This window comes from Rattus norvegicus, chromosome 3 (genome assembly GCF_036323735.1).
Source record: "Rattus norvegicus strain BN/NHsdMcwi chromosome 3, GRCr8, whole genome shotgun sequence".
Lineage (NCBI taxonomy): Eukaryota > Metazoa > Chordata > Mammalia > Rodentia > Muridae > Rattus > Rattus norvegicus.
In genome coordinates this window covers 71,109,377-71,123,963 of record NC_086021.1, presented here as the reverse complement: position 1 = coordinate 71,123,963, position 14,587 = coordinate 71,109,377, and the positions used below count along the sequence as shown (strand labels likewise).

At 41.4% G+C, this 14,587-nt stretch overlaps 1 long non-coding RNA gene across 1 annotated transcript in view; it reads left to right on the top strand.

The window, feature by feature from the left end:
• Positions 1 to 14,587, top strand: part of LOC134486371 (uncharacterized) — a 47,393-nt gene that overhangs the window by 18,632 nt on the left and 14,174 nt on the right. The gene's annotated exons all lie outside the window — the stretch shown is intronic.

Genomic DNA, 14,587 nt, shown 5'->3' with positions numbered 1-14,587 from the left:
AACAAAACTCTTTGCACAGCTAGCATGCTAACAAAAACTTGGAAGTTATAGAAAGATAGAGCATTGGAAGAAAGGCCCAGCTCCAACAGACTGAAAGTAGACAATACAATAGCAAAGTCTGTTTGACTCCTAAGTTGTGGGCTAAGGTCTCGCCTTTGTAGTCTAGGCTGGCCTTAAATGTGAGATTTTCCTTTCCTTCAAAATGTTGTCCTTAGGGGGTTGAACTAGTTAGATTTATGATGCTATGACAAAATGCTAACCAAAACCAATTTGGGGAAGAAAGGATTGGGATGGTATATAGAGCATCCATCATCCAGGCAAGCCAGTGCAGGAATTAAAGGAAGAGACCTAGAGAAAGGAACTATGACAGGGGCCAAGGAGGAATCATGCTTAGTGGTTTTCTGCCCATTTCTTGCTCAGCTTGCTTTCTTACATAACCCAGGACCAGCTCAGGGCTGGCCCTGCCCACATTTGGCTTGGCCTTCTCACATCAATCATCAATCAAGAAAATGCTCCTATAGATATGACCAGCTGGTTATGGCAACTCCTCAGTTGATGTTCCCATGTATCAGGTTGTGTCTAATTGACAAAAATGAACCAGCAAAACTGACCCCTTGTCAAATGCACCACTATGATCCATAACCTTCTCACTTCTCGTCACCAATATCTCGTGTTAAAATAACAACATAAAACAGTTCAACCCTTAGGACAAAACGGCAACCAACAGATTGGGAAAAGATCTTTACCAATCCTACAACAGATAGAGGCCTTATATCCAAAATATACAAAGAACTCAAGAAGTTAGACCGCAGGGAGACAAATAACCCTATTAAAAAATGGGGTTCAGAGCTAAACAAAGAATTCACAGCTGAGGAATGCCGAATGGCTGAGAAACACCTAAAGAAATGTTCAACATCTTTAGTCATAAGGGAAATGCAAATCAAAACAACCCTGAGATTTCACCTCACACCAGTGAGAATGGCTAAGATCAAAAACTCAGGTGACAGCAGATGCTGGCGAGGATGCGGAGAAAGAAGAACACTCCTCCATTGTTGGTGGGATTGCAGACTAGTACAACCATTCTGGAAATCAGTCTGGAGGTTCCTCAGAAAATTGGACATTGAACTGCCTGAGGATCCAGCTATACCCCTTTTGGGCATATACCCAAAAGATGCCCCAACATATAAAAAAGACACGTGCTCCACTATGTTCATCGCAGCCTTATTTATAATAGCCAGAAGCTGGAAAGAACCCAGATGCCCTTCAACAGAGGAATGGATACAGAAAATGTGGTACATCTACACAATGGAATATTACTCAGCTATCAAAAACAACGGCTTTATGAAATTCGTAGGCAAATGGTTGGAACTGGAAAATATCATTCTGAGTGAGCTAACCCAATCACAGAAAGACATACATGGTATGCATTCATTGATAAGTGGCTATTAGCCCAAATGCTTGAATTACCCTAGATGCCTAGAACAAATGAAACTCAAGACGGATGATCAAAATGTGAATGTTTCACGCCTTCTTTAAAAGGGGAACAAGAATACCCTTGGCAGGGAAGAGAGAGGCAAAGATTAAAACAGAGACTGAAGGAACACCCATTCAGAGCCTGCCCCACATGTGGCCCATACATATACAGCCACCCAATTAGACAAGATGGATGAAGCAAAGAAGTGCAGACTGACAGGAGCCGGATGTAGATCGCTCCTGAGAGACACAGCCAGAATACAGCAAATACAGAGGCGAATGCCAGCAGCAAACCACTGAACTGAGAATAGAACCCCCGTTGAAGGAATCAGAGAAAGAACTGGAAGAGCTTGAAGGGGCTCGAGAGCCCTTATGAACAACAATGCCAAGCAACCAGAGCTTCCAGGGACTAAGCCACTACCTAAAGACTATACATGGACTGACCCTGGACTCTGACCTCATAGGTAGCAATGAATATCCTAGTAAGAGCACCAGTGGAAGGGGAAGCCCTGGGTCCTGCTAAGACTGAACCCCCAGTGAACTAGACTGTTGGGGGGAGGGCGGCAATGGGGGGAGGGTTGGGAGGGGAATACCCATAAGGAAGGGGAGGGGGGAGGGGGGAGGGGGATTTTTGCCCGGAAACTCGAAATGTATATAAGAAATACTCAAGTTAATAAAAAAAAAAAAAAACAGTTCAACCTTGAAAAGTCCCACAGACTTTTAAAAACTCAGGCATTCCACAAAATCAATGTGGCTAGAGTGTCGCTCAGTACTAGAGTACTCTCCTAGCATTCACAAGGCCTTGGGTTAAACCGCCAGCCTCATAATCCAAAAAACTACATATCTCTTTAAAATATCAATGGCTCTTAACTAACAAAGTTATTAAGAAAGCAAGTTAAATGTTTTCACTCCAAAAGGGAAGATCCAAGGCATAAACCCAACCACACTAGAAGAAAACCAAAGCTCAGCTAAACATCTCTAACTCCTGTGTCTTGGTATCTGACATCTGAGATTGAGATTTACCATGAGCTAGTCTCTAGAGTGTGTGCAACTAATTTGGCTAAGACTTTAAAGCCCCTCCCCCCTTTTCTACACCAAAGAGCCAACTCTGTTCATCAATTCCTTTATTTTTAAATTCTACTTCTTCCTTTCTTTCTTCTTTTTTATTTATTCTTATGGTTGTTGTTGCTGTTGCTGTTGTTTTGAAGCAAGGTTATTTTTGTGTAACTCTGGTTGTCCCAGAACTCACTCTGTACACCAGGCTGGCCTCAGACTCAGAGATCTGCCTGCCCCTGCCTTCAAAATGCTGGACCACTGCTGACAGCTCTGTTTCACTTGTGTCTGCCTTGATATTATTAGGTTCTGTTTACTAGTTTTGGATTAGATTTGTTATTGTTTGTTCAAGTTCTTAAGATGTATCTTTAAGTTATTAATTTGGGATCTATCTTTTCTAACATGAGAATTTAGAACTATTAGATTTCCTCTTAGGCTTGGTCTCATTGTACCTCATAGGTTTTGGTATGCTATGTTTTCGTTTTCATTAGATTCTGGGCAGGTATCTATTTCCTTCTTGATTTCTTCAATGATCTCGTCCTTAGTCAAGAGCATTTTGGTTAGTTTAGATTAGCAGTTTATAGCTGCTCTTTGGGTTCATTTCTAGCTTTATTTCTTTGTAGTCAGAAAGAATACAGAAATTTATTTTAATTTCCCTGTACTTGTTGAAATCAGCTTTGTGACCTACCATGTGATCTATTTTAAAGTGAATCCCATGGGGTGCCAAGAAGAATGTGCATTGTGTGGAGTTTAAGTGAACTGTTCTATAGATACCTACTAAATCCTCCTGATTTATGATTCATTTATTCCTAATGTATTTATTTTTTTTGCTTAGATGACCTATCAGTGAGTGTGTGGTATTGAAGTACCTATCATTACTATGATGGGGTGAATATATATATATATATAAAATCTGTTTTATAAAATCAGGTCTATCTATGTTTATTGTGCAAATGTTTAAAATTGCAGTGTTCTCTTGATAGATTACTCTCTTAATTGATATGAAGTTACCTTCTTTATACCCTCTTACTAATGTTGGTTGATACCTATTTTTTTCAGATATTAAAATAGTAACTACTACTTCATTCTTGGTCCAACTTAAAGTTCCTTTGATCATTTTTTACCTTAAGGTAATAAAGTTATCTATCTATCTATCTATCTATCTATCTATCTATCTATCTATCTATCTAACTATCTATCTATCTATCTATCTATCTATCTATCTATCTATCATCACCTGTCTACCAGCATCTAATAATAGATGACAGCCCCTACTAATGCAAAGTTCATTTCATTAGACTATAACAAGGTAGTAAATGAGATTAAGATGTTTCTCCTAAACTGGGTTCACATTCTGCAGTATTGGAGAAGTGTGGGGTTTATTTCTTTTGAGTTTTAGTTCCTGTGGTACTGATGAGACTGCTACAGACCAGGGGAAGAAGATATAGAAGCAGCAACGGAAGCTGCATGGTATTTTCCTTGTGCCAGATCCCATTGTCTACTTCTTTCTTGCCTCTTGGCGCTTTATGTCTTGATCTCCCCCACCCATGACCTATTTTATAGACAGGTCTGACACTGAAAAATCTAGCCATCTTCTGTAATATTCTTACCTATGTCACACATCTTTGACCCTTGTCCTTTGCAAGGAGCGAATCCTATTTGAATCCAAGCTCAGTCTACCACATGGCAGATACTTTTCTAGCATCTAGCTACAGTGATAATCAATGATGTCTTTGCTTCACAGGCTTTGCATTTTCAAAGAGAAGACACAATTAACAAGCTAATGGGATGTCAGATGGTAATTATAAAAATATGAAATAATATAACAGTGATACAGCAAACAGTAAATGGACACCAGGGATTCAATATCAATCGATGACTCAGAGAATAGTTCAGCGACCTCCCTCTCAAAAGCATTCAGAGAACAGAGAGTGATTTCACCATGCATTTCCTGTTCAAGTGCCAAATTTGACTACTTTGAGTCAGGGGATGCCATAGAGAGCCTGGTGATCTGACATAAGTTAGTATAAGGGGATGAGACAAGACTCCGCCTAGTGCTTTTAGGTGTATCCATTTATAGACCATTATTTAGTCCAAAGCAGTATTCTCTGCAACCTTAAAAAAAGGATAAAAGAATCTAAGTCATTTCTCTAAAACAGACATATAAATAACTAATACTGCATGTGAAAAGATGTCTAGTATCATTATTGATTATAGAAATATAAATAAAACCACATTAAGACAGCCTAGTAGAATGGTGATAATAACCTTCATGACAAAGAAATGGAGGTGTTTTAACGCACAGGTTATCATGCAACCCAAGAGTTCTGCTTTTAAATATATATCCAAAAACCCTGAAGACATATTAATATATATCTCCCAACAAAATGACAGTAGAAATTCCTTTAGCAATGTTATATCCATATTAGCTGTAAATAGAAAGTATTCAAATGTTTATCAACAAGTAAATGTGGCAATGTACATTCAGACCACAGTCACAGTGGAGCTATTGCATGTTTCAACATGGATGAGCTTTGGGAACAGTTAGCTAAGTGAAAGAAGCTAGCCCCAAATGATTTTTTTATGCAGTGATTTCTTTCAAGTAAAATGTCCAGTACTGCTCAGTTCTATGAAACGAGAAATTAGATTAGCAATTTGCCAGGAGCTTGGGCAAGGGTGATAAATGTTTTCTTTTCTTTTCTTTTCTTTTCTTTTGGAATAAGGAATGTATTCGAAAATAGATAAATGGTAATGATTGCAGATAGTCTATACATAGTTTACTATCTATTAAACCACTTCGGAATGATGTAATGGTGTGCCTGTTGAATGTCAGTAATAAATATATTGAAAAGGGATATATGTTCCACTGAGGTACAGATATTATTGTTTCTAAATCAACCAAAGAAACTTTAACGGTGGAACAATGAAAGCTGCTACACCTTGGACACTGAATGGCACCTGCAAGCTCCTGTCATGATAGATGACAACCACTACCAATGCAAAGCCCATTTCATTAGACTATAACACGGCTTTCCCTAAAGGTTGAACTGTTAATAGGTGATGCGAAGGTTAATGTGAAATTTTTACATCATTGTGGGTGTGGGCTCAGAGGGAACCTAGTTGTTCCCCTTCTCTTTTTTCTTTGCTTTCTGGTCACGAGCTGAGTGTTTTGCTTCTCCATTCACATGTACGCTGACATGTTGTCTTACTAGAACCCAAACTGATTGACAAATAGCACGGATGGGAACTTTTATAGCGCTGGGCCCAAATAACCTATTTTATAAAGTAATTCCCTAAAACCCTTCACTCTGGTGTCAGAAAGCTGACTAGTACACTATCTAAACTAACAAATTATGTATACACATTTCAGTGATATTTATTTTTACAAAGTTGTTGAAACTTAGTTCATAATGAGAACTCGAAAATGCAGATGTTGGCTTAGTTTTAAGGTCTCTATCACCTAGTTCATCTTCCGTATTATGTTAGGCGGTACTCACAAGATGGGGTATTAATCAGACCTTCACACCAAGGAGTGAATATACCAGGGTGCTTCACTAAGGTCATTACAGGACAACTGTAGTGACACGGGAGTTCCAGTGTCCTGAAGAAGGGGCAAAGGCTTGACCTTCAGTGAACCTTAACATTCAACACTGTGAGAAAGTATCAGAGAGGGAAGTGCTGAAGGACAGTGAGAGAGAAATGAACGGGCTTTAGTTGAATAAAAAGTGTGACTACTATTTTGTTTACCCTGTGAGCTAAGGACAGGAACACTAGAATAGGACTGAGTGAGATAAGTTGCCAAAATGGAATTCTACTTGTTCCCCCCTGGGGCATTTTTTGCTCCCTGGGTGAAGTTGAATAATTACTTCACTGTGTGTTTTAGGCTACTTTTCTATAAGAGAGGAGTGGAACTTGGTTTCTAAGGTGTTTCATTTGGGGGTAATTCTCTGTTTCAAAGATCACAGTATTCATGTCTTATTACTGTCCTAACACAGCATCACCAACTCTGTGATTTAAAACAAGCAAGCTGTTTCTGTAGAGATCTACAGTCCAGAAGCCTGGCAGGAAGGTGTTAGCGAGAGTCAATCCTCTGAGCACTCTAGGAGACAATCTAATGGAAACATTGAAAACCAGAAGAGCCCGGAACCATGTACTCCAAGTCCCAAAATACCACAGGTGACAACCTAGATTATTGTACCCAGCAAAACTATCAGCCACAGCTGAGGGAAAGAGAGAAAAAAATCAACAAACAGGTTAAAAGAATTCATGTCCACCAAACCACCAAATTATCAGTCTGGTCATGAGACTCCAGAAAGAAAATGAAGCTATAGTTAATGATGTTTTCAGAGAAGCCTGGACATCTTTAAAATCATGTCAAAGTCAAGCTGTAATAGGAGATCCTGAGAATTTGACCTGCAATGATTTATGTGTGCATGTGGTGTTAGTGGGACTAGCTCCGCATCAAATCTGGATCAAAATTCAAAAGGAAATCTGAGTTAGGTGTGAACGTTTAGCTGGTGTGCTCTTAGCCTGCGAACTGCATGAGTTATGCAGCTCATTGGCTTCTTGAAGAAATGCATCTACCCTAAGCCTTGCTTTCCTCTCATACTGTCTGCTCAAGGCAAGCCCCATCAATGCTATTGCATCCCGGATATGGACACTGTCTGTTACAACACCTGTGACCATGGGGAGGAAGCAGAGTAAGACAGCCAAAACTTTCTCTCTCCTGTCACTCATCTTCTTCCCACCCCTTTCTTTCCTGATCTTCACGTGGCAGAGGCTTCTGAACTCTCAGCAGGGATGGACCATCCCTTGGCATCATGGACTGTCGTTTTCAAGGGCAGAGTCCTGTTTGCATGATAAGATGGCCTCCTCGACTCAACAGGGCAGCTTCTCCAGGATGAATGAACAGCATAAAGTAGGTCAACCAACATGGAAGGCCTTTATCCTGGAAGTGGATTCCTGAACTTTCACTGGGTGGTTTGATGTGGGCAGTGTTCTCTAACACCTGTTCTCACCTCAGCCTGCTCACTGAGATCATATAAGTGGCTCCCTTGGCCCCATCCCCAGAGATTCTGATTTAACCACCCATGTGAAAGTCCCTAGCATCTATTTTTTTTTAACGAATGTCCAAGGTTATTCTAATTCAAACCCAAGATAAAAATCTCACTGGCCCGATTGGGGAGGTTTGGACTTGGCTAATAGTTATAGCTGTTAGCACACTTTTATACAGAGTATACTGAGAAATGTCCAACCTGTTTAAATACGTGCCACTCATTTAAAAGGTAATTAAAAGTTGGAAGAGATGTTAGAGCCATTGGAGTGGAATTTCCTAACCACCGGAGCTCTAGAGACACTGAATGAATGTGAGTTCTTTCAACTATTAGCTGGAAACTCTTAGGTGCTTTGTCTTTTCTAAGCTTCAGCTTAATTGTGTATTGCTCAAAACAGCCTTAATTTATGGGTTGCTAAAAATCACATATGAGACTTAGGTAAGGCATTGGCATATGGCAAGCACACTAAATATTATGTCCCTTTTAATACAGAAGAGGAATTTTAGGAAAAGCCCCAAGATGAGCACCAGCAAAAATAACAAACAGAAACAAAAATAAAAATACCTACCTCCAAACCTCCCAGGGGCTAAACCATCAACCAAAGAGTACACACGGGGGACCCACGGCTCCAGCCGCATATGTAGCAGAGGATGACCTTACCTGGCATCAGTGGAAGGTGAGCCCCTTGGTCCTGTGGAGGCTCGATGACCCAGTGTAGGGGAATGCTAAGGTGCTGAGGAGGGAGTAGGTGAGTGGGTGGGGAAACACCCTCATAGAAGCAGGGGGAGGGGGAGGGAATAGGGGGTCTGTGGAGGGAAAACCGGGGAGGGGGATAACAGTTGAAATGTAAAATAACCAATAAAAAACAAAATTAAAAAAAATTTTAAAAAACCTTTCTCATTTGAGCATCCTTGGTCACACACACATACCTATAGATAGATATGGATATAGACATAGACATAGAGATGATATAGATGTAAATATGGGTATAGATATGTAGATAGGTATAGACATATAGATAGATGTAGATATAAATATATCTGGGATCAGAACTGGTGTCTTCTAGCTAGTATCTGGCTCCCCTTCAGACTCACAATGATGTAGGTAATAAATCATTGAGAAATAGCAGCTTTTCCCCATATACGTCTTGCCTCTAAAGGGCTAGGACCTGGACTACTCAGGTCATCATCCCCCTTTACTGCTTTCTAGCTATGTGACTAGGACTTGGGAGTTAAATGTAGAGAATCAGTTAGAGAATGTTACAGTACACCTTTCTCAGCAACCTCCGGATGCTCTAGAGACAGCAATGTGTACACAATGTTGAGTGAGGCACTATGTTTCCTCTCTGGCCAGGCAGTCGAGTTTAAGGATAATCCTGAAACTGCTCCCTATTCAGTGTTCCCGGCCATCTGTAGCTTCTTACATGTAAACTAAGGTAGAACCAGCTAGGAAATAAGGCTCCTTGGTTGTACTGGATGCACGCCAAGTGAGACATTTAAGTAGCTCCCAGCAGGTGTGTTGAACAGCATAGCATACGGGACACGGGACACTTAACCTACACCACTTCGGAAGATCTGTTAGGCAACACACTGCTAGAGGACTTGTTTGTTTTTCTGTTATACCTAACATCATGATCTGAGGTTTCTCTATTAACTGTGTTAAGTTGTATGTCTGGAAAAGGGAGAACAGGGAGGCCTTGTATGGAAAAAAAAAATCAGCGGAGAGGAAGCATACGGGAAAATATACGGGGGTGGGAGGGAGTGGAATTGTTTTGTCTGAACTGACAGTGGGCAATTGGTAGTTCAAGCAAGAATAAATCTCCCCTTAGGTAGTAAGCAGAGAACAGCCCAGCTAAAGACTCCATTCTGCTTATTTCTGAAAGGCTGGGGGATGGCACATTGTCTGATACACAGCTCTGGCAGCCAAGGCAGCCACCGGCCACCGGCTCCCTGTAGGTTCCTGCTGGCAGTTGTCACCATGACAACACTCAAGCTGAGGCCAGAAACCTGAAAACAACAGCTCCTGGGCCATGGCCCTGGTGCCTCCCGCCTATCTGAGTGGCCCTAACAATCTAATCAGTCAATCACTGTGACATCTCCCATGAGCTCAATTTATTTCAGTAAAAATATAAGTCCTGGAAAGAAGTCCAGACATTAAACCTAACCAGCAGATAAATTGTTAGGCCTCTTTCTGCTTAAAAAAAAAAAGAAATCAAAACATAAATCACACCATATCCTGTCAGTGTGCTGATTCCTATGGGAGGCCGGTGCTGCTCCCTGCCAGTTCTGTCTTCTCTCCAGGCACAGGGCAGGGCAGGATTACCCATCCCTTTGTCTTCTGTGAATGGTGAGAGCTCATTTATAGGAAACTACTTGTAAGGGTAACCACTTGATAACAGGCATTAAAATCCAGTTCGGTGTTAGTGTGACAGACTTTGCAGTGTTTGAGTGGAAGGGACACATGTCACTCCCAATCAGAAACCTTAAGGGGACATTGTGAACGTCCTCCTCTCGTAGTGTCCAGGGTAGCAAAACCTCTCTGAGTCCCACTGTTTGAGGAGTAAGAACAAGGGTCAGGCTTTGCCCATTCAGGGCAGGCCTGAAGGCAGACCAGAGTTGATGCCATGGGGGCTTTGGAAGCTCCCTTGCTTCTATAACACATTCCAGATTCATCTGACTAAAAATATACCAGGATAATAGTGCACAGGAAATATCCAAAATGAATTATTTTTAGGTAAATTGTTCTACGTATTGAAGAATAGAGTATCTACCTACTGAAGAATCTACCGAGATTTTTAAAAAGTGATGTATAATTGTGGAAACTTTTCTTGTGCTAATATTGTTTTCACAGTAAGATAGCTTGTTTTTAGTTCATATTAAAAGAAGACATTATTCTAATACAAGTAACTACCCTAGTCTCCAAAGACTTCTCGATATCAAGATATACACAAAATATTGAATAATGCCAGTACAATGATATTAAGGTTATGAAGGAAAATCTTCTAGGCCTTACTTTTCGTAAATGGCACCCTGTGTAAATCTGCTGAGAAAAAAAGCGAGATATGCTCCATGGATTATTTGATATTTTAATGACCTTCAGAACAATGTGAAATATAAACACTCAGTTTTTATTACTTTAGATACAATGGTTTGATTTTTCTCGGTTCATCTATATTTTAATAAAGCAGATTTTCAGTGACTTGTGATTGTTACAAAATGTCAAGCATTCCTTGAGGGCATCAATATTTGTCATAATTAAAGCAATATCTCAAACAATAAAACAGTACCAACGAACAAAAGAAAGTGGTTATTTTAATGCCAACTTCCTTATAGTCTGGGGGCCGGGGGTTACCTGAGAAAGGTCAGTTCTGTGGTTTGTATATGTCTTCTCGCGGTTTGAAAATCCACTCGATAAAACATTAAAACATTTAGAGCAGTCACTTTATAATAATAAAACTTAGCATTTGACTCTTAAACGCACAATTCAAAGAATAAAGCAGATAGATTTTACAGAAGCCCCAGCTATTGTCTTCTTTCCTTAATTTCACTATTCAGAACACAATAATTTTTTTTTTTACACGCAGAGACTTAGAAGCACCGGGGATCACCTGAGTGAAAACCTTTCATTCCATTCAGGATGTGGACCTATGGTGTTCCGCCTGTTGACCAGTAAGGGGCGCCATCACAAAGTGATTACAGTGATCTGATGTCTACGCGGCTTTTCTGGTGTCCACCTTGTTCAGTTGCTTTTCTAGGCCACTGCCGACCGCGCTGTACCCTATAGGCTCACATCACAGCCACAGCAGGAAAGGCTGCCGCAGAGCTCAAGACTGAGCTTCTGATTGCTTCTTTCCCGTGCTCCACGCTGTTAAGCAAAAGCTTCTATTTCCTAGGACGCAGGCCAAAGGCTTGGCTGTCAGTCCCACTGCTGTTCTAATTGTCTGCTCCTGCTCAGGTTTCTTTATGAACTCCTCTCACTCCTCCAATATTAAATGTAAATTACATGTTTCTTTCAAGTCCTCCCACCCAGTCCTTTCAGGAACAGCCATTTGTTCCTGTGCACCTGGAGGTAATCCGTGTGTGTGTGTGTGTGTGTGTGTGTGTGTGTGTGTGTGTGTGTGTTCCACTGAACTGACTTGCGCAACCACACCACCACCATCCCCCGACCTCTGACCTCCGACCCCCAACCCCCAACCCCCAACCCCCAACCCCGACTTCCCTGGATGTTATTTAGTCTCCTCAGCGTTTTAGAGATGGCCGAAAAGGAAACAATCCAAGCAACTGAGCTTCTCAGAGATGCCGTCTACCCCCCTCCCCCATTGTTTCAGCAACCTCAAAAGCCTGCAGACAAGCGTTTGAGTATGGCAACTAGCCACGCATGGTTGTTTCGAGAAACGTCGATAATGGATATTACAAACATGTTTTGGTGGCCAAACACAGACTTCCAAAGATAGGTCTCCCTTAGCAAAGCGAAGCAATTATCCCAATCAGTCAAGTGAAAAGGTCCATTTACGCCTCGATTCTCTGGCTAATTCAGGCAAAAGTAAAATTTTCATCTGAATGATCTCAGTAATTGGCTTAGTGCTTTGCTCTATCAGAGAGAACTTGACAAGGAAGCAGAGGCTGCTTCAGACTAGCAGGTTAGTGGTGACCCCGTGTGCACAGAAGAGGTTTCTGCCAAGCACAGGAAGGGAGGCCTCGTGTTGAAATCTCAACACACAGCGCCTCATTGAGGAAGGTGATTAGTGAGGTTTTCAAATTCCTTCTTTCTTGCTGTCCTTTCCTCCAGCCTTCAGTCACTCCTTCCTCAGTGTTTCTAGTCCACAGCTATCACACCACTGAGGAAGGAGGGAGCAAATGAAAAAAAAAATCCTTCTGTTATCCTTGACTCGGCTCTTCAGTTGAACCCATTGTATTCCCCCAGCCGTTGCTGGGCTTTTATTCATTTGTCTTGGACTCAGGGCATCTGACTGCAGGTGCAAAGCCATGTACTGTAGACAGAGGTAGCCAGACAGACACCTTGGCTATTCCCAACCACTTCCTGTCTTATATCTTCCCTCTAACCACTTCACCGTCTTAAAATGCCAAGCTTCTCACGACTTTGCCATATGATAGTTAAGTGCTATTATGGCTTGAAAGGACATTGATGACCGGTCACCCACTTCATAATCCTTCTTTCTTATCTCCCTCTCGTGGTCTTACATCTAATAATTGGAGACCTCTCGTGTTGCCTGGAATGGCTGCTTTGATCAGAAATGCTTCTTGCTGCCTGTACCCAACTTTATATCTGCATTGCTTTTTTGTTTGGTTTTAATTATTAAAATTGTCCTTCTGATATCACCGCCATGCCTTTCCTCCAAGACTTTCATCCTTTGATTCCAAAGGGAATATTTTCTTAGCCCTTTAGGTACCTGAACGATCCAATACTACAGTCAGTTCCTTTAACTAGGCCTCTTTTACTGTGGTTTTTACTAGTGTTACTCACATACTCTACTACATACTCTAGTAAGTGAGTTTCCATTTAAATTGCACCAATTAGAACCCGTGTCTATTGCATGTGGGGGTCTGAGTACCATGAAGGGTCAACCTCATACCAGTAAATAACACATTTATTCTTTTTTCAAACCTGAGTTCAAAGTCTCTACCCTTCTCTTCCCTTTAACACTAGATTTTTTTAGATTGAAAAAAAAAGAAACCACACATCTTTATTCCTTCTTTTAAATGACGAACAGGCTAGAGCACCCAGAGATACGTCAGGAATATTTCTCTCAGGATTGACTTGTTATCCCTCAGAAATGGTCTCAGCTCTAAGGACATGCCCTGCTCACAAACACAACCCTCTCAGGCTCCAGTGCAGATACGGCACATGCGGTGATACACCATGGCAGGTGATGTGTAGCTTCCGCTGGCTGAGGAACAACTCTCATGTGTGTTGGACCTCTCGGAGGGGTCAGCTGAGTATCTGTAAGTCCCGGTTATACCTCTCCAATTTGTGTCACAGCAGTGACAGCTGCTGTTGGGGGAAACCATTTCCTTCTGGTGAAGAGAACTGGATCTCTGGCCTGGGCAGATGAGCATTACAGTTGGGCAGGTCAGTCACCTGAACACGGGAACAGCCCACAGAATCGCAGGTTCATCTCAAGCCAAGATAAAGTGATAGCAGGACACTCACCTCTCTACTGAGGTAAAGTACTTTTCCTTCCCCGGATTCCAGCCTTTACAGAAGCTCCTACAACCATCATGGTGGTCTTCTGGGTCTGCTGCTGCTTTTGTGTTCTTTGCTTTTTCTTTCTTATGCTGGCCACAGCCTAGGTGAGCTTTCTCTAGTACTTTGGCATTGCATTCTCTCTTTTTCTAAAGCTTCTTTCCCTGACGTTTGCTTGCAGCTCCTCCGTGTGGTTGACCTCTAAGCTGGCTCCACTAGGAGTGTTTTGGTTTTTTTGTTTTGTTTGTTTGTTTGTTTGGTTGGTTGGTTGGTTTGTTTTGTTTTCTCCCTTATCTTCTTTCTCTTCTCCCTCCCCAGGTAGCTGCCCTTGAGGTTTTTGTTTTGTTTTGTTTTGTTTTGTTTTAATGCTGTTGAACTTGTCAAGCTTCTGTTTGAATCTGTTCTCAAATTCTTTTATTAATAAGACTAAGAACTTCAAGAGGTGACTCAACCTCTTATACAGGTATTGAAATCAAATAAATACCTCATATGTCAAACTCCACTTCCGCATCTCCAGATATTGCCATGCAACACTTACTGTGGGGGTTTGTCCCTAAACACAGTTGGTGAGGTAGCTTTTGTAGCTGCATCGATTGCTCCCTGGCTCAGACTGGGGACATCATTACAATGGTTTTTGAAGTACTGACACCAAATGGGGATGACAGGACCTCAATAGAGGACCGGTGGTGGTGGCACTCACTGGCTAAAGTCAGGTGACAGCAATCATGGGAATGAATCGGAGGGACAATGAGATAGCATTCGAAGGTGGTTAATAGAACCAGATATCAATAGGGACAATCTCT